The 17,370-nt window shown below is 49.4% G+C and overlaps 9 non-coding genes across 9 annotated transcripts; all 9 read right to left on the bottom strand.

Moving 5' to 3' along the window:
- Nucleotides 1-67: 67 nt before the first annotated feature.
- Nucleotides 68-140, bottom strand: Trnaq-uug (transfer RNA glutamine (anticodon UUG)). Its single transcript has one exon. It is a non-coding gene; the product is annotated as a tRNA-Gln (tRNA).
- A 913-nt stretch (nucleotides 141-1,053) lies between these two features.
- Nucleotides 1,054-1,126, bottom strand: Trnam-cau (transfer RNA methionine (anticodon CAU)). Its single transcript has one exon. It is a non-coding gene; the product is annotated as a tRNA-Met (tRNA).
- A 452-nt stretch (nucleotides 1,127-1,578) lies between these two features.
- On the bottom strand, nucleotides 1,579-1,651 carry Trnar-ucg (transfer RNA arginine (anticodon UCG)). The gene has a single exon. It is a non-coding gene; the product is annotated as a tRNA-Arg (tRNA).
- A 503-nt stretch (nucleotides 1,652-2,154) lies between these two features.
- Nucleotides 2,155-2,226, bottom strand: Trnat-agu (transfer RNA threonine (anticodon AGU)). The gene has a single exon. It is a non-coding gene; the product is annotated as a tRNA-Thr (tRNA).
- Nucleotides 2,227-3,085: 859 nt separating this feature from the next.
- Trnar-ucg (transfer RNA arginine (anticodon UCG)) lies at nucleotides 3,086-3,158 on the bottom strand. Its single transcript has one exon. It is a non-coding gene; the product is annotated as a tRNA-Arg (tRNA).
- A 1,450-nt stretch (nucleotides 3,159-4,608) lies between these two features.
- On the bottom strand, nucleotides 4,609-4,681 carry Trnar-ucg (transfer RNA arginine (anticodon UCG)). Its single transcript has one exon. It is a non-coding gene; the product is annotated as a tRNA-Arg (tRNA).
- Nucleotides 4,682-5,600: 919 nt separating this feature from the next.
- On the bottom strand, nucleotides 5,601-5,673 carry Trnam-cau (transfer RNA methionine (anticodon CAU)). Its single transcript has one exon. It is a non-coding gene; the product is annotated as a tRNA-Met (tRNA).
- Nucleotides 5,674-6,125: 452 nt separating this feature from the next.
- Nucleotides 6,126-6,197, bottom strand: Trnar-ucg (transfer RNA arginine (anticodon UCG)). Its single transcript has one exon. It is a non-coding gene; the product is annotated as a tRNA-Arg (tRNA).
- A 6,828-nt stretch (nucleotides 6,198-13,025) lies between these two features.
- On the bottom strand, nucleotides 13,026-13,098 carry Trnar-ucg (transfer RNA arginine (anticodon UCG)). The gene has a single exon. It is a non-coding gene; the product is annotated as a tRNA-Arg (tRNA).
- Nucleotides 13,099-17,370: the final 4,272 nt, after the last annotated feature.

Raw genomic sequence — 17,370 nt, 5'->3', positions numbered from 1 at the left:
AGACGGTTTCGTACTGCTCAATTGCTACATTAAAACGGTATGTTTCTTTTTCAGAACTAGAAAAACACGACCGTGACAGGATTCGAACCTGCAATCTTCGGATCCAAAGTCCGACGCCTTATACGTTAGGCCACACGGTCACTGACGACCAAGTACAACTTATATACGACTCATCTCGAAACGCTCACGCCCCTGAGGAATTGTGTTTTCGTTCCACACAGACGCTGCCCCTTACTCTTTCCCACCCATTCGTTACATTCAACCTCTTACGAGACCGACCAAACATAGACAGGAAAACAAGACCACACACTTTGCGCATTCGGAATCGATGGCAGGGTGTCCCTCGCCGCATTTGCTACGATGGCCATTTGCTACTTCTGCAGAAGCTTCGGCGGCAACGACGACGACGACGACGACGACCGCGAGAGGCTCTGAGATTTGTGAGAAATACATCTATAAAATGTAATTCAGACTGCCTCGTCCCACCTTATGCCATACTGCTTTGACAAATGCTTTATCTGCGCCATTCGCCTTAATCACATCTCAGAGTAATTCTTAATAATACGCCTGTCGCTAATTGTTCCTCATCACAGATACTGTTTGCTATACGGCCACGACGTGCAACTGATTTCCAAGATTCGTCTTCCTCCTGTGAGGATGGAACTCACGACCCCTGGTTTACTAGACCACTGCTCTACCACTGAGCTAAACAGGCGCCGCCTAGCGGCACTTTTGCGTACTTCGTCGGTACGGTCGTCTGAATCATCAGACTTCAGCTGACAACACTTCATATTTTCGACTAATATTTGCAACTATGGCGACCCATTACTGCTTGGCTACACATCTGACATGTAGCCGATGTTCTCTCCAAACAAAACCACCTGCACTTCAGAACATGACTTGCACACATGTCTACAAAATCACCTTCACCTTCAAATACAGTTTTCTTGCGACTGATGGAGATGTAACCAAATTTTAAAGTTGCTATTTCCATTACATCACGTTAATCAGAAAATCGGTAATATACCTCTGCAGCGGAAAAAAATTCCGTTCCGCCCAGCATAGGGCTCGAACCCACGACCCTGTGAATATGAGTCTCATGCTCTACCTACTGAGCTAGCCGTGCTGCCTCGCTGGATACCTGCTGGGTAGCAGATCACACTGTACTCGTTTGGGTTGGGTGGTCCCATACAGAATCTCTCCATGCTGCCTAATGTTTTCCTAACGTCACACTCGTCACGTACTTCACTTTTATTTCATAATCATTTCTGAGAGGTAAAGGAATTGCATGACAATCTGCAGAGCTAGCGGCGTCAAAATTAACACACATACTTGATGTGACTCAAAAGCCGTACGAGTTACTTTCCGACGTTGTTTTAGATGTGCAAGTGGCAGTCAAAACTCGCGTTGAGGGCACTCTGCCGACCATTTCGCTATTTAACACCGGTCTTGTTATGTGTGTTTCAGGCTCAAGACCATCTCCAAGAACAGAATGGTCAACACCAACATTCAGACCGTTTCGTACTGCTCAATTGCTACATTAAAACGGTATGTTTCTTTTTCAGAACTGGATAAACACGACCGTGACAGGATTCGAACCTGCAATCTTCGGATCCGAAGTCCGACGCCTTATCCATTAGGCCACACGGTCACTAACGACCAAGTACAACTTATATACGACTCATCTCGAGACGCTCACGCCCCTGAGGAATTGTGTTTTCGTTCCACACAGACGCTGCCCCTTACTCTTTCCCACCCATTCGTTACATTCAACCTCTTACGACACCGACCAAACATAGACAGCAAAACAAGACCACACACTTTGCGCATTCGGAATCGATGGCAGGGTGTCCCTCGCCGCATTTGCTACGATGGCCATTTGCTACTTCTGCAGAAGCGGCGGCGGCGGCGGCGGCGGCGGCGGCGACGACCGCGAGAGGCTCTGAGATTTGTGAGAAATACATCTATAAAATGTAATTCAGACTGCCTCGTAACACCCTATGCCGTACTGCTTTGGCAAATGCTTTATCTGCGCCATTCGCCTTAATCACATCTGAGAGTAATTCTTAATAATACGCCTGTCGCTAATTGTTCCTCATCACAGATACTGTTTGCTATACGGCCACGACGCGCAACTGATTTCCAAGATTCGTCTTCCTCCTGTGAGAATGGAACTCACGACCCCTGGTTTACTAGACCAATGCTCTACCACTGAGCTAAACAGGCGCCGCCTAGCGGCATTTTTGCGTACTTCGTCCGTACGGTCGTCTGAATCATCAGACTTCAGCTGACAACACTTCATATTTTCGACTAATATTTGCAGCTAAGGCGACCCATTACTGCTTGGCTACACATCTGACATGTAGCCGATGTTCTCTCCAAACAAAACCACCTGCACTTCAGAACATGACTTTCACACATGTCTACAAAATCACCTTCACCTTCAAATACAGTTTTCTTGCGACTGATGGAGACGTAGGCAAATTTTAAAGTTGCTATTTCCATTACATCACGTTAATCAGAAAATCGGTAATTTACATCTGCAGCGGAAAAAAATTCCGTTCTGCGCAGCGTAGGGTTCGAACCAACGACCCTATGAATAAGAGACTCATGCTCTACCGACTGAGCTAGCCGTGCTGCCTCGTTGGATACCTGCTGGGTAGCAGATCACACTGTACTCGTTTGGGTTGGGTGGTCCCATACAGAATCTCTCCATGCAGCCTAATGTTTTCCTAATGTCACACTCGTCACGTACTTCACTTTTATTTCATAATCATTTCTGAGAGGTAAAGGAATTGCATGACAATCTGCAGAGCTAGCGGCGTCAAAATTAACACACATACTTGATGTGACTCAAAAGCCGTACGAGCTACTTTCCGACGTTGTTTTAGATGTGCAAGTGGCAGTCAAAACTCTCGTTGAGGGCACTCTGCCGACCATTTCGCTATTTAACACCGGTCTTGTTATGTGTGAGGCTCAAGACCATCTCCAAGAACAGAATGGTCAACAGCAACATTCAGACCGTTTCGTACTGCTCAATTGCTACATTAAAACGGTATGTTTGTTTTTCAGAACTGGAAAAACACGACCGTGACAGGATTCGAACCTGCAATCTTCGGATCCGAAGTCCGACGCCTTATCCATTAGGCCACACGGTCACTGACGAACAAGTACAACTTATAAACGACTCATCTCGAAACGCTCACGCCCCTGAGGAATTGTGTTTTCGTTCCACACAGCCGCTGCCCCTTACTCTTTCCCACCCATTCGTTGCATTCAACCTCTTACGAGACCGACCAAACATAGACAGGAAAACAAGACCACACACTATGCGCATTCGGAATCGATGGCAGGGTGTCCCTCGCCGCATTTGCTACAATGGCCATTTGCTACTTCTGCAGAAGGGGCGGCGACGACGACGACGACGACGACGACGACGACGACGACGACCGCGAGATGCTCTGGAATTTGTGAGAAACACATCTATAAAATGTAATTCTGACTGCCTCGTAACACCTTATGCCCTACTGCTTTGGCAAATGCTTTATCTGCACCATTCGCCTTAATCACATCTGAGAGTAATTCTTAATAATACGCCTGTCGCTAATTGTTCCTCATCACAGATACTGTTTGCTATACGGCCACGACGTGCAACTGATTTCCAAGATTCGTCTTCCTCCTGTGAGGATGGAACTCACGGACCCTGGTTTACTAGACCAATGCTCTACCACTGAGCTAAACAGGCGCCGCCTAGCGGCACTTCTGCGTACTTCGTCCGTACGGTCGTCTGAATCATCAGACTTCAGCTGACAACATTTCATATTTTCGACTAATATTTGCAGCTATGGCGACCCAGTACTGCTTGGCTACACATCTGACATGTAGCCGATGTTCTCTCCAAACAAAACCACCTGCACTTCAGAACATGACTTGCACACATGTCTACAAAATCACCTTCACCTTCAAATACAGTTTTCTTGCGACTGATGGAGATGTAATCAAATTTTAAAGTTGCTATTTCCATTACATCACGTTAATCAGAAAATCGGTAATTTACATCTGCAGCGGAAAAAAATTCCGTTCCGCCCAGCGTAGGGTTCGAACCAACGATTCTATGAATAAGAGACTCACGCTCTACCGACTGAGCTAGCCGTGCTGCCTCGTTGGATACCTGCTGTGTAGCAGATCACACTGTACTCGTTTGGGTTGGGTGGTCCCATACAGAATCTCTCCATGCTGCCTAATGTTTTCCTAACGTCACACTCGTCACGTACTTCACTTTTATTTCATAATCATTTCTGAGAGGTAAAGGAATTGCATGACAATCTGCTGAGCTAGCGGCGTCAAAATTAACACACATACTTGATGTGACTCAAAAGCCGTACGAGCTACTTTCCGACGTTGTTTTAGATGTGCAAGTGGCAGTCAAAACTCTCGTTGAGGGCACTCTGCCGACCATTTCGCTATTTAACACCGGTCTTGTTATGTGTGTTTCAGGCTCAAGACCATCTCCAAGAACAGAATGGTCAACAGCAACATTCAGACGGTTTCGTACTGCTCAATTGCTACATTAAAACGGTATGTTTCTTTTTCAGAACTAGAAAAACACGACCGTGACAGGATTCGAACCTGCAATCTTCGGATCCGAAGTCCGACGCCTTATACATTAGGCCACACGGTCACTGACGACCAAGTACAACTTATATACGACTCATCTCGAAACGCTCACGCCCCTGAGGAATTGTGTTTTCGTTCCACACAGACGCTGCCCCTTACTCTTTCCCACCCATTCGTTACATTCAACCTCTTACGAGACCGACCAAACATAGACAGGAAAACAAGACCACACACTTTGCGCATTCGGAATCGATGGCAGGGTGTCCCTCGCCGCATTTGCTACGATGGCCATTTGCTACTTCTGCAGAAGCGGCGTCCCCGACGACGACGACGACGACGACGACGACGACCGCGAGAGGCTCTGAGATTTGTGAGAAATACATCTATAAAATGTAATTCAGACTGCCTCGTCCCACCTTATGCCATACTGCTTTGACAAATGCTTTATCTGCGCCATTCGCCTTAATCACATCTCAGAGTAATTCTTAATAATACGCCTGTCGCTAATTGTTCCTCATCACAGATACTGTTTGCTATATGGCCACGACGTGCAACTGATTTCCAAGATTCGTCTTCCTCCTGTGAGGATGGAACTCACGACCCCTGGTTTACTAGACCACTGCTCTACCACTGAGCTAAACAGGCGCCGCCTAGCGGCACTTTTGCGTACTTCGTCGGTACGGTCGTCTGAATCATCAGACTTCAGCTGACAACACTTCATATTTTCGACTAATATTTGCAACTATGGCGACCCATTACTGCTTGGCTACACATCTGACATGTAGCCGATGTTCTCTCCAAACAAAACCACCTGCACTTCAGAACATGACTTTCACCCATGTCTACAAAATCACCTTCACCTTCAAATACAGTTTTCTTGCGACTGATGGAGACGTAGGCAAAGTTTAAAGTTGCTATTTCCATTACATCACGTTAATCAGAAAATCGGTAATATACATCTGCAGCGGAAAAAAATTCCGTTCCGCCCAGCATAGGGCTCGAACCCACGACCCTGTGAATATGAGTCTCATGCTCTACCTACTGAGCTAGCCGTGCTGCCTCGCTGGATACCTGCTGGGTAGCAGATCACACTGTACTCGTTTGGGTTGGGTGGTCCCATACAGAATCTCTCCATGCTGCCTAATGTTTTCCTAACGTCACACTCGTCACGTACTTCACTTTTATTTCATAATCATTTCTGAGAGGTAAAGGAATTGCATGACAATCTGCAGAGCTAGCGGCGTCAAAATTAACACACATACTTGATGTGACTCAAAAGCCGTACGAGTTACTTTCCGACGTTGTTTTAGATGTGCAAGTGGCAGTCAAAGCTCGCGTTGAGGGCACTCTGCCGACCATTTCGCTATTTAACACCGGTCTTGTTATGTGTGTTTCAGGCTCAAGACCATCTCCAAGAACAGAATGGTCAACACCAACATTCAGACGGTTTCGTACTGCTCAATTGCTACATTAAAACGGTATGTTTGTTTTTCAGAACTGGATAAACACGACCGTGACAGGATTCGAACCTGCAATCTTCGGATCCGAAGTCCGAGGCCTACCCATTAGGCCACACGGTCACTGACGACCAACTACAACTTATATACGACTCATCTCGAGACGCTCACGCCCCTGAGGAATTGTGTTTTCGTTCCACACAGACGCTGCCCCTTACTCTTTCCCACCCATTCGTTACATTCAACCTCTTACGAGACCGACCAAACATAGACAGCAAAACAAGACCACACACTTTGCGCATTCGGAATCGATGGCAGGGTGTCCCTCGCCGCATTTGCTACGATGGCCATTTGCTACTGCTGCAGAAGCGGCGGCGGCGGCGGCGGCGGCGGCGGCGGCGACGACCGCGAGAGGCTCTGAGATTTGTGAGAAATACATCTATAAAATGTAATTCAGACTGCCTCGTAACACCCTATGCCGTACTGTTTTTTTTTTTTTTTCCTTTATTGTCATTTTATACCTACAAAGGTAGGCCGGCAGCGGCCTAATATGCCGCTCTTCGGCCACAAGAAACATACAAGAGATAAAAACAGGAAGACATAATCTCAAAACACAGACATGGAGGACAAAAATCAGAAGACAACAGAGAATAAAAAGAAATGAAGTCGTTCACCGACGCAGCACTGTTTCAGTTTTAAAAAGACGGGCAGCACAGCACGGAACAGAGAACACTAGCACAGGTGAACGGTGGAGCAGAAAACGAAGAAACACTCGAGGCACAGACGGGACGAAAGACACGGACACTGCGGAGATGGGCTTCGGCGCTTGCAGGGGCACTGTCCACACCGAAAAGCTGGGGGCCTGCCAAGGGAAAAAACAGGGGGAGGGAAGGAGGGAGGGGGAGATAGGATGCCAGGGAGGAGGAGGGGAGAAAACGAAAAAAGGGGGGTGGAAGCCTAGGGAGAGGGGGAGGGGAGGTAAGGATGAAAGGAGGGAGAGAGGGAGGGAGAGAAGGGAGAGAGGGTGCCCACAGGAAAATGAGAGGAGAGGGGAAGGCAAGGCTCAAAGTTGGTAGGAGGGGTAGATGGAGGGGAGGAGGGCATCATCCGGGAGGGGGAGTCGGCGGAAGCCACCTTGGGAGAGGGTGTGGAGAGTGTGAAGATGGAGAGCAGGTGGGATACAGGAGTACAGGCGCGGCAGTGGGTTGGGGTAGGAGAGGATGGAAGAGACAAGCGGGTGGGGAGGATCAAGCTTGCGGGAGGTGTAGAGGATCCGTATCCGTTGGAGGAAGAGAAGGAGGTGTGGGAAGGGGATGAGGTCATAGAGGAGCCGCGTGGGGGAAGGGAGGCGGATGCGATAGGCGAGGCGGAGTGCATGCCGTTCAAGGATTTGAAGGGATTTGTAAAAGGTAGGCGGGGCAGAGATCCAGGCGGGATGGGCATAACAGAGGATAGGGCGGATGAGAGATTTATAGGTGTGGAGGACGGTGGAGGGGTCCAGACCCCATGTGCGGCCAGAAAGGAGCTTCAGGAGGTGGAGTCGGGAGCGTGCCTTGGCTTGGATTGTCCGGAGATGAGGGGTCCAGGAGAGGCGACGGTCAAGGGTGACGCCAAGGTACTTGAGGGTGGGTGTGAGGTTAATAGGACGGCCATAAATGGTAAGATAGAAATCAAGGAGACGGAAGGAAGGGGTGGTTTTGCCTACGATGATTGCCTGGGTCTTGGAAGGATTGACCTTGAGCAACCACTGGTTACACCAAGAGGTGAACCGGTCAAGATGGGATTGGAGAAGGTGTTGGGAGCGTTGCAGGGTGGGGGCAAGGGCAAGGAAGGCGGTGTCATCGGCGTACTGGAGAAGGTGAAGGGGGGGTGCAGGTGGAGGCATGTCCGCCGTATAAAGAAGGTAAAGAAGAGGGGAAAGGACGGAACCTTGGGGCACACCGGCAGAGGGGTAGAAGGTGTAGGAATCAGTGTTGTGGATAGTGACATAGGAAGGGCGGTGGGAAATGAAGGAGGCGATCAGACGGACGTAGTTAATAGGAAGAGCAAAGGTTTGGAGCTTGAAGAGGAGACCAGAATGCCACACTCGGTCATAGGCGCGTTCAAGGTCAAGGGAGAGGAATATGGTGGAGCGACGGGAGTTGAGTTGTTCGGAGAGGAGGTGAGTGAGGTGAAGGAGAAGGTCATCGGCAGAGAAGGATGGTCGAAAGCCACATTGGGTGGAGGGAAGGAAGCGGTGCCGGTGGAGATGCTGGTGGATGCGGCGGGTTAGAATGGATTCCAGGACCTTGCTGAAGACCGAGGTAAGGCTTATAGGACGGTAGGAGGAGACAGCGGAAGGTGGTTTATCGGGTTTGAGGAACATCAGGATCCGGGAGGTTTTCCACAGGTCGGGGTAGAAGCCGGTGGACAAGACCACATTGTACAGCCTGGCCAGGGTGGAGAGGAAGGGGGCGGGAGCTTCACGGAGGTGACGGTAAGTAACACGGTCGTGACCAGGAGCAGTGTTGCGTTTGGTGCGGAGTATATCGATGATGTCTTGAGTAGTTATAGGGGTATTGAGTTCAGTGTGTGTAATGTTGTCCAAGTACTGGAAGCCAGGAGCTAGTGGAGGGATAGAGGTGTCAGTTCGATCGCGGACATCGGGGAAGAGGGAATAATCGAACTGGGGATCGTCAGGGATGGTAAAGACATTGGTGAGGTAGGAGGCAAAATGGTTGGCCTTACTAAGGTTGTCAGGAAAGGGATTGTCATTATGAAGGAGAGGATAGTAAGGGGGGGGTTTTGATCCAGTAAGGCGGCGGAAGGCTGACCAGTATTTGGACGAGTTAATAGGTAGGGTAGCATTAAGACGGGTGCATGTCTGTCGCCAGTCCCGGCGTTTCTTAGCCGCGAGCAAGTTCCGGATGTGTCTCTGGAGTTGCCGGTGGCGTTGTAGTATGTCCCGGTCACGCGTGTGAAGGAAGGCACGGTAGAGACGACGGGATTCTCGAAGGAGGAGGACGGCCTGTGGGGGTAAAGTGGGACGGTGCGGGTGGATGGCGACGGTAGGGATGTGGGCCTCCACGGCCTCAGACAAGGTCTGCTGGAGAAAGGATGCGGCATGGGTTATGTCATGTGGGCGGTGGTAGGTGAGGGGGTGGCTATCGACCCAGGTAGTAAGGGTATCCCGGTATGCATTCCAGTCGGCACGGGAGTAATCATGGACATACTTGGGGGGGGGGTCAAGGCGAGGATCGGGACGGGGGCGACGACCGTCTGATATGGTAAGAAGGACAGGGAGATGGTCACTGCCAATAGGGTCGAGGACGTCCACCACTATGCGGCCAAGGAGATTGGGGGAGGCTAGGACGACATCGGGTGTGGTATTGGATTCAGGGCGGGTGTGTTGGGGAAGAGGAAGGACATCTCCTTGGATGGTGGCGAGGAACCGATGCCACCGCCGTAACTGGGTGGCGGAGCGACTATGGATATTGAGATCTGCGGCAATCACGTAGGAGGAGAAGGTACGGTCGATGTGGGAAAGGAAGTCAAAAGGAATAGGGGCAGAGGGGCGGACATAGATGGTGGCGCAGGTAACGGTGAGGCCGGGGAAGAATAGACTAAGGATCAGGTGTTCCGTGGGGTTGGGAAGGAGGGGTTGGAGCCGAACAGGGATCTGGCGATGGTGGCCAATGGCAACTCCGCCACGCGCTATCGGGAGGGGGTTGTCAGAGCGGTGAAGGAGGTAGGGCGAGGTATGGACAGTATGGTGGGGCTGGAGGAATGTTTCGTTTAGGAGGAAGGCATCCACGCGGTGGGTGGTGAGGGTATGCATAAGGAGATTCTTGTTGACAGGAAGGGAACGGATGTTGTTAAACAGGATACGTTGCTGTCGCGCCATAGTGGGAATTTAGACGAGGGTGTCGAGACGGGAGAAGGTAAAATGGGCCTGGTTATGGGAGTAGGTGGCGTAAGTGTTGAGCTGGAAGACGGAACGGGCGGCAAGGGATACCTGCTGGAGGGTGTGGGGGCGCTGAAAGGGGTGGATGTTCTGAAGGACAACGGTTACAAAGCGGATGATGTCCTCAGCTGTGGGGGGGGGACGGAGGGAATTGCCGGGAGGGATGGGGGCATCCAAGGGGCGGACAGGGACAGTGAGTTCAGGAGCGGAGGGAGGGGGTCGGGCCTTGCACTTTTGGGAGTAGGTTGGGTGTTGGAGGTTACAGGTGTTACAGGAGGGGGGGGACTGAAGGTTGGGGCACTGCCGGAGGAAGTGCGCTTCTTTGCAGTGCGGGCAGACGGGGGCCTCGCGGCACTCAGATGTAGGATGTGCATTATAGCGCAACCACCTCTGGCAGCGGATGGACTGTGGAGGGGAGCGGGAGGGGTCGACCTTATAACGGCGGTTGAAAAGGAGGGCACCCTCCTTGAGGAGGAGGTCTATGGAGGGAGCATGCTCGGAGAACACCCGCATGAGGCGGGTGGGGCCGGCTGGATTGTGAATCCGGCGGACAGCTCGAACCTCTAGATAGGGATGGGTCTTCAGCTCCGCCAACACCTCCTCCTCCGTGATCATCGGGCTAAGCCGAGTGATCACGGCAGTGAGGGTCGGTGGGCGACGGGGCGGCTGGGGTTGTCGGGATGAGGAGGGGGGGGGGAGCAGGGGCAAGGGAGGCATGGGGACCAAACCGTTTGAGGGGAATGCGGGAGAGGATGTCGGAGTGGAGGGTGGGGCTGGGGGATGTGATCAGGACGGAGTCCCGACGGGGGGTGAGAAGGGAGATCGGGGCTCCGGGGAAGTGCTGGCGGAGGAGAAGGGTAAGATTGCGGGCCTCCAGGAGAGAGGGATCAGGGTGAGAAAGGAGGTACCTGTAGGAGGGGGAGGTAGAGGAGGGAGTAGATAGGGAAGGTGAGGTGGTATCCATGGCATCCTGGGGGGTTGGAGGGGGGAGAGTCTGCGACTTCTTGGGAGCAGAAGAGGCTGGGGTGCCGCTGGGACGTTTCACAGCGGGAGAGGGACGGGAAGAGGTGTGGGGGATGGGGACGACCGGGAGATGGCGGGAGACGGCAGGTCCCACCGGCGGTGCAGGCACTGGTGGTGGTGCTGGTGCTGGCGCTGGGGCTGGAGCTGGCGCCACAGAAGATGCAGTGGCAGTGGTTGGCACTGGCGATGGCGAGGGCGATGGTGATGGTGATGGTGATGGTGATGACGATGATGATGGTGTGGCGTGGGTGGTGGCCCGACGGGCAACAACCCTGGCGGGGGTGGCATGAGTCACATGTGGGAGGGGAGGGAATGGGTCACGTGAGGCATGGGGGGTAGGAACAGGGGAGGGAGCAACAAAAGGAGCGGGGGTGGGAAGAGTGAGGAGGGGGGGAATATATGGGGGAGGCGGTAAATGAGCACACCACGTGATGGTGGTGGCAGCAAGTGAGGGGGACGTGTACACGATTGCAGTGGTAGTGGCGGTAGTTGTGGGGGTTGTCATGGTGAGAGGATAAGTGGGAGAGGGGAAAAGAGGAAAAATAACAGGGGACAGTCAAAGGACAAGGACAAGAGACTGACGAAGAGGAAGGGTAAGACGTAAGCAGAGACGACAGAACGAAAGACGGGCAGGGAGCGGCGGCGGCGGCGGCGGCGGCGGCGGTCGGCAACAGCAGCAGCGGCAGGAACCGGACACGATGGCGGCAACCGGCGTCGGCGGGAGACCGGCGGCGGCGGCGGTGGGAACCGGCGGCGGCGGCAGCGGCGGCTGGGACCAACGGCGGCAAAGGCTCGGGACAACGGCAGCTGCAGCGATCACTGAAACTCCTAGAACTTCGATATTAACGACAATAATATCGAAGGGCGCAAACCTCTCGAGTTACGCCGAAGATGCGAGGACGTACTGCTTTGGCAAATGCTTTATCTGCGCCATTCGCCTTAATCACATCTGAGAGTAATTCTTAATAATACGCCTGTCGCTAATTGTTCCTCATCACAGATACTGTATGCTATACGGCCACGATGCGCAACTGATTTACAAGATTCGTCTTCCTCCTGTGAGGATGGAACTCACGAATCCTGGTTTACTAGATCAATGCTCTACCACTGAGCTAAACAGGCGCCGCCTAGCGGCACTTTTGCGTACTTCGTCTGTACGGTCGTCTGAATCATCAGACTTCAGCTGACAACACTTCATATTTTCGACTAATATTTGCAGCTATGGCGACCCATTACTGCTTGGCTACACATCTGACACGTAGTCGATGTTCTCTCCAAACAAAACCACCTGCACTTCAGAACATGACTTTCACACATGTCTACAAAATCACCTTCACCTTCAAATACAGTTTTCTTGTGACTAATCTAGACGTAGGCAAATTTTAAAGTTGCTATTTCCATTACATCACGTTAATCAGAAAATCGGTAATTTACATCTGCAGCGGAAAAAAAATCCGTTCCGCCCACTTTAGGGCTCGAACCCACAACCCTGTGAATAAGAGTCTCATGCTCTACCGACTGAGCTAGACGTGCTGCGTCGTTGGGTACCTGCTGGGTAGCAGATCACACTGTACTCGTTTGGGTTGGGTGGTCCCATACAGAATCTCTCCATGCTGCCTAATGTTTTCCTAATGTCACACTCGTCACGTACTTCACTTTTATTTCATAATCATTTCTGAGAGGTAAAGGAATTGCATGACAATCTGCAGAGCTAGCGGCGTCAAAATTAACACACATACATGATGTGACTCAAAAGCCGAACGAGTAACTTTCCGACGCTGTTTTAGATGTGCAAGTGCCAGTCAAAACTCGCGGTGAGGGCACTCTGCCGACCATTTCGCTAGTTAACACCGGTCTTGTTGTGTGTGTTTCAGGCTCAAGACCATCTCCAAGCACAGAATGGTCAACAGCAACATTCAGACGGTTTCGTACTGCTCAATTGCTACATTAAAACGGTATTTTTTTTTTTCAGAACTGGAAAAACACGACCGTGACAGGATTCGAACCTGCAATCTTCGGATCCGAAGTCCGACGCCTTATCCATTAGGCCACACGGTCACTGATGACCAAGTACAACTTATATACGACTCATCTCGAAACGCTCACGCCCCTGAGGAATTGTGTTTTCGTTCCACACAGCCGCTGCCCCTTACTCTTTGCCACCCATTCGTTACATTCAACCTCTTACGAGACCGACCAAACATAGACAGGAAAACAAGACCACACACTTTGCGCATTCGGAATCGATGGCAGGGTGTCCCTCGCCGCATTTGCTACGATGGCCATTTGCTACTTCTGCAGAAGCGGCGGCGGCCGCAGCGACGACGACGAGGACCGCGAGAGGATCTGAGATTTGTGAGAAATATATCTTTAAAATTTAATTCAGACTGCCTCGTCCCACCTTATGCCGTACCGCTTTGGCAAATGCTTCATCTGCGCCATTCGCCTTAATCACATCTGAGAGTAATTCTTAATAATACGCCTGCCGCTAATTGCTCCTCATCACAGATACTGCTTTCTATACGGCCACGACTCGCAACTGATTTCCAAGATTCGTCTTCCTCCTGTGAGGATGGAACTCAAGACCCCTGGATTACTAGACCAATGCTCTACCACTGAGCTAAACAGGCGCCGCCAGCGGCACTTTTGCGTACTTCGTCCGTACGGTCGTCTCAATCATCAGACTTCAGCTGACAACACTTCATATTTTCGACTAATATTTGCAGCTATGGCGACCCATTACTGCTTGGCTTCACATCTGACACGTAGCGGATTTCTCTCCAAACAAAACCACCTGCACTTCAGAACATGACTTTCACACATGTCTACAAAATCACCTTCATCTTCAAATACAGTTTTCTTGCGACTGATGGAGACGTAGGCAAATTTTAAAGTTGCGATTTCCATTACATCTCGTTAATCAGAAAATCGGTAATTTACATCTGCAGCGGAAAAAAATTCCGTTCCGCCCAGCGTAGGGCTCGAACACACGACCCTGTGAATAAGAGTCTCATGCTCTACCAACTGGGCTAGCCGTGCTGCCTCGTTGGATACCTGCTGGGTAGCAGATCACACTGTACTCGTTTGGGTTGTGTGGTCCCATACAGAATCTCTCCATGCTGCCTAATGTTTTCCTAACGTCACACTCGTCACGTACTTCACTTTTATTTCATAATCATTTCTGAGAGGTAAAGGAATTGCATGACATTCTGTAGAGCTAGCGGCGTCAAAATTAACACACATACTTGATGTGACTCAAAAGCCGAACGAGTTACTTTCCGACGTTGTTTTAGATGTGCAAGTGCCAGTCAAAACTCGCGGTGGGGGCACTCTGCCGACCATTTAGCTAGTTAACACCGGCCTTGTTGTGTGTGTTTCAGGCTCAAGACCAACTCCAAGCACAGAATGGTCAACAGCAACATTCAGACGGTTTCGTACTGCTCAATTGCTACATTAAAACGGTATGTTTCTTTTTCAGAACTGGAAAAAGACGACGTAACAGGATTCGAACCTGCAATCTTCGGATCCGAAGTCCGACGCCTTATCCATTTTTTGTTTTTTTTGTTTTTTGTTTTTTTTTGTTTTTTTTTTATTTTTTATTTTTTGGGCCTCCCTTCTCCCCACACAGCCCATCCATTCGCTCTCCTTTTATGCCTTCTTCGGCGAGCTTCTATGCTATATCGACTGATTTTTTTTCAAATTTACTGTGACAGTTAGGGAAATGAAATGATGTTTGGCTTCTTCGCCATGTGAGGCTTCTCCTCCGTAGAACTGAAAATTGAAAAATTAAGGCTTCTTGGGAATTAATAAATTGTCACTCTTGCTTCATACTGAAAAAATTAAACAAAAATAGAAAGATTGTAACTGAGGAACACGTGCAAGAAGCTTCCACTGCATTGTGTGCAACGAAACCACCTTCCGATATTACCGAGATCCTGGAAAATCATCATAGATGAAAGTAGTTGCTGGAGATATGGGGTTCATCCAGCAGTAAGTGTGAAGCCGCAGTGCCGTTTCGGGGTTCTGTCCGTGGCCTTCACGGCTACCGTAGCGGCCCTGGGGCACACGAAGTCCCCACCGTACTTCACCCTCAACAGCGATCCCCTACTTTGGCCTGTGACTACATTTTTCGTAGACGAGGGCTATTAAGATGTTTATCCAATCCCTTGTCTCTGAAACAGAATGTGTAACATGTTACCAAAAGTTTTTTTGTGGTCCCTGTGCGTACATATCTGATAATATTTTGCTCGTTCGTATAATTCGTATTCTAAAACACGGTCATTGCCGTGTTCAGATATAACGTAATGTACATAATTGCCAAACAACCACAACACAGCATTGGTTTTCTGGACAGGGAAGAAAACACCATCGGGGAAGAGTAATTTTTCAACATTGATCTCAGTACTAACAGTTCTGGTTATAAAGGCTACCCGCCGCTGGAGTCCCCTCCATATTTCGGCGTATCCGCCACAGAGAAAGCGGTGGATCAATGTGTCAACTGCGTCACATCGGGTGCACACAATCGTGTCACTAAGACCAATGGAGTGCAACTTTTCGTTAGTGGAAACTACGTTATTAACAACTCGGTACCAGGTTGCCTGAATGTCGGAAGACAGTTCACGATTACTAATATTTTTCCAAATTCTTTTCCAGTCTTTGTCGGGATATCTGCACTCCATTTTGTTGACATGTTCTTTCGTTGTTAAGAGTTCCATTAATTTCCTGCAATTCCTTGATTGTGGATTCGTGACAATACTGTCCATGTAGCTAATCTCTAAAAAGAACTGGCGAATATATTTCAATTTATAATTAATTCCGCATATATTTATGGGTGGACGTAAATTTTCTGGCTGTAGGAGTCGATACAGCCTGGCTGTAATACTATGTGGATGTTTTTCTATAATTTGTAGGGTCCTCTTTATATATAACGCCGTAGTCTTCCGCCATATATCTGTTAAACCTAGGCCACCTTCAGCGGAAGGTAACGTAACTGTATCGACTGCTACTCTAAAAATATTCCCTGTCCATATAAATCGGCAAATGATACTCATTATACGTTTGGCAATGGGTTTCGAAACTGGCAATATTTGACCTATATATATAGCTTTTGATAAAATGGAACAATTAATTATTCTGATTCGTTGTTTAATGTTCAGATGTCTGGTCTGATTGAGTATTGTGGCTCCTCTGATTGTATCCAGTACTTTCTTCCAATTGTAGGTCATGGTCTGAAGCGGACATCGGTAAAAGGTGACACCCAGAGCGGTGTGACGATCGACGGAGCGTGCCCATTCCAAACGGACATCTTGAAGACCTTTAAGATTTAAAAACGAACTCTTCACCTCGTTAACCCTAGCGCCTGTAGCTTCACAAAAGATCTGAATATTCGTAGTTAATTTCTCTAAATCTTCGTTACTACGAATAACCACTCCAACGTCATCAGCATATGCATTGGTGACGTTGTTAACGCCAGATATCGTGATGCCCTCAAGATCGACATCGAGTCTCCTTAGTAAAGGCTCCAGTGCAACAACATACAGGAGCATTGACAAAGGACTTCCCTGCGGGACGCCGTTGCGAATTTCAATGGGTGGAGTGAAATGCCCATTTACAGACACTTGTGTTTGGATGCCTTCAACAATGTTAATTAAAACTTGCACAAAATGTTGACTAAAACCCACATAGGTCAACGTTCTGAACAAAAATAAGTGGTTGACCCTGTCAAAAGCCTTTGAGAAGTCGATAAAGGCAAGGCCTCCTGGTGAGGATGACGTTGCAAAAATTGCAGAGACATCCCTATATTCACAAACAGTTTTAAAAATATTCCGCCCCGAGAGACAGGTTTGGTGGTCACCTATGATCTTCTCCATTAGAGGTCTCAGTCTTTCCTTCAGTACACGTGCAATTATTTTATAATCCGAGTTCATCAAACATATTGGTCTCAATTGATTGAGATCTTTAACTGTCGCGTTCCTTCCCTTTGGTATTAGCACAGTTACGCTTTCTTTGAACTCGCGTGGAACAGTAACACATTGCAACACTTCATTTATCACTTCTGTGAATTGATTACCGATGAGAGGCCAAAATTTACAATAAAACTCTACAGGCAAGCCATCAGGCCCTGGGGACTTACGGGTAGGCGAATATTTAAGTATATCAAACACCTCCTCACATGTGATCGCAGTGGTAAGGGACACATTGTCCTCGTCATTGATAACGTTGTCGATACCTGTAGTTCGTAGCAAATCGTTCGCACAGTCTAGATTATACCGGGTATCAGTATATAACGTACGATAAAATCCATAAACTGCATTTAAAATGTCAGAGTGT

Source organism: Schistocerca gregaria, chromosome 3 (genome assembly GCF_023897955.1).
Source record: "Schistocerca gregaria isolate iqSchGreg1 chromosome 3, iqSchGreg1.2, whole genome shotgun sequence".
In the NCBI taxonomy this organism is placed as follows: domain Eukaryota; kingdom Metazoa; phylum Arthropoda; class Insecta; order Orthoptera; family Acrididae; genus Schistocerca; species Schistocerca gregaria.
Note: the sequence above shows the minus strand (reverse complement) of the source record. Positions and strands in the feature narration are given on the sequence as shown.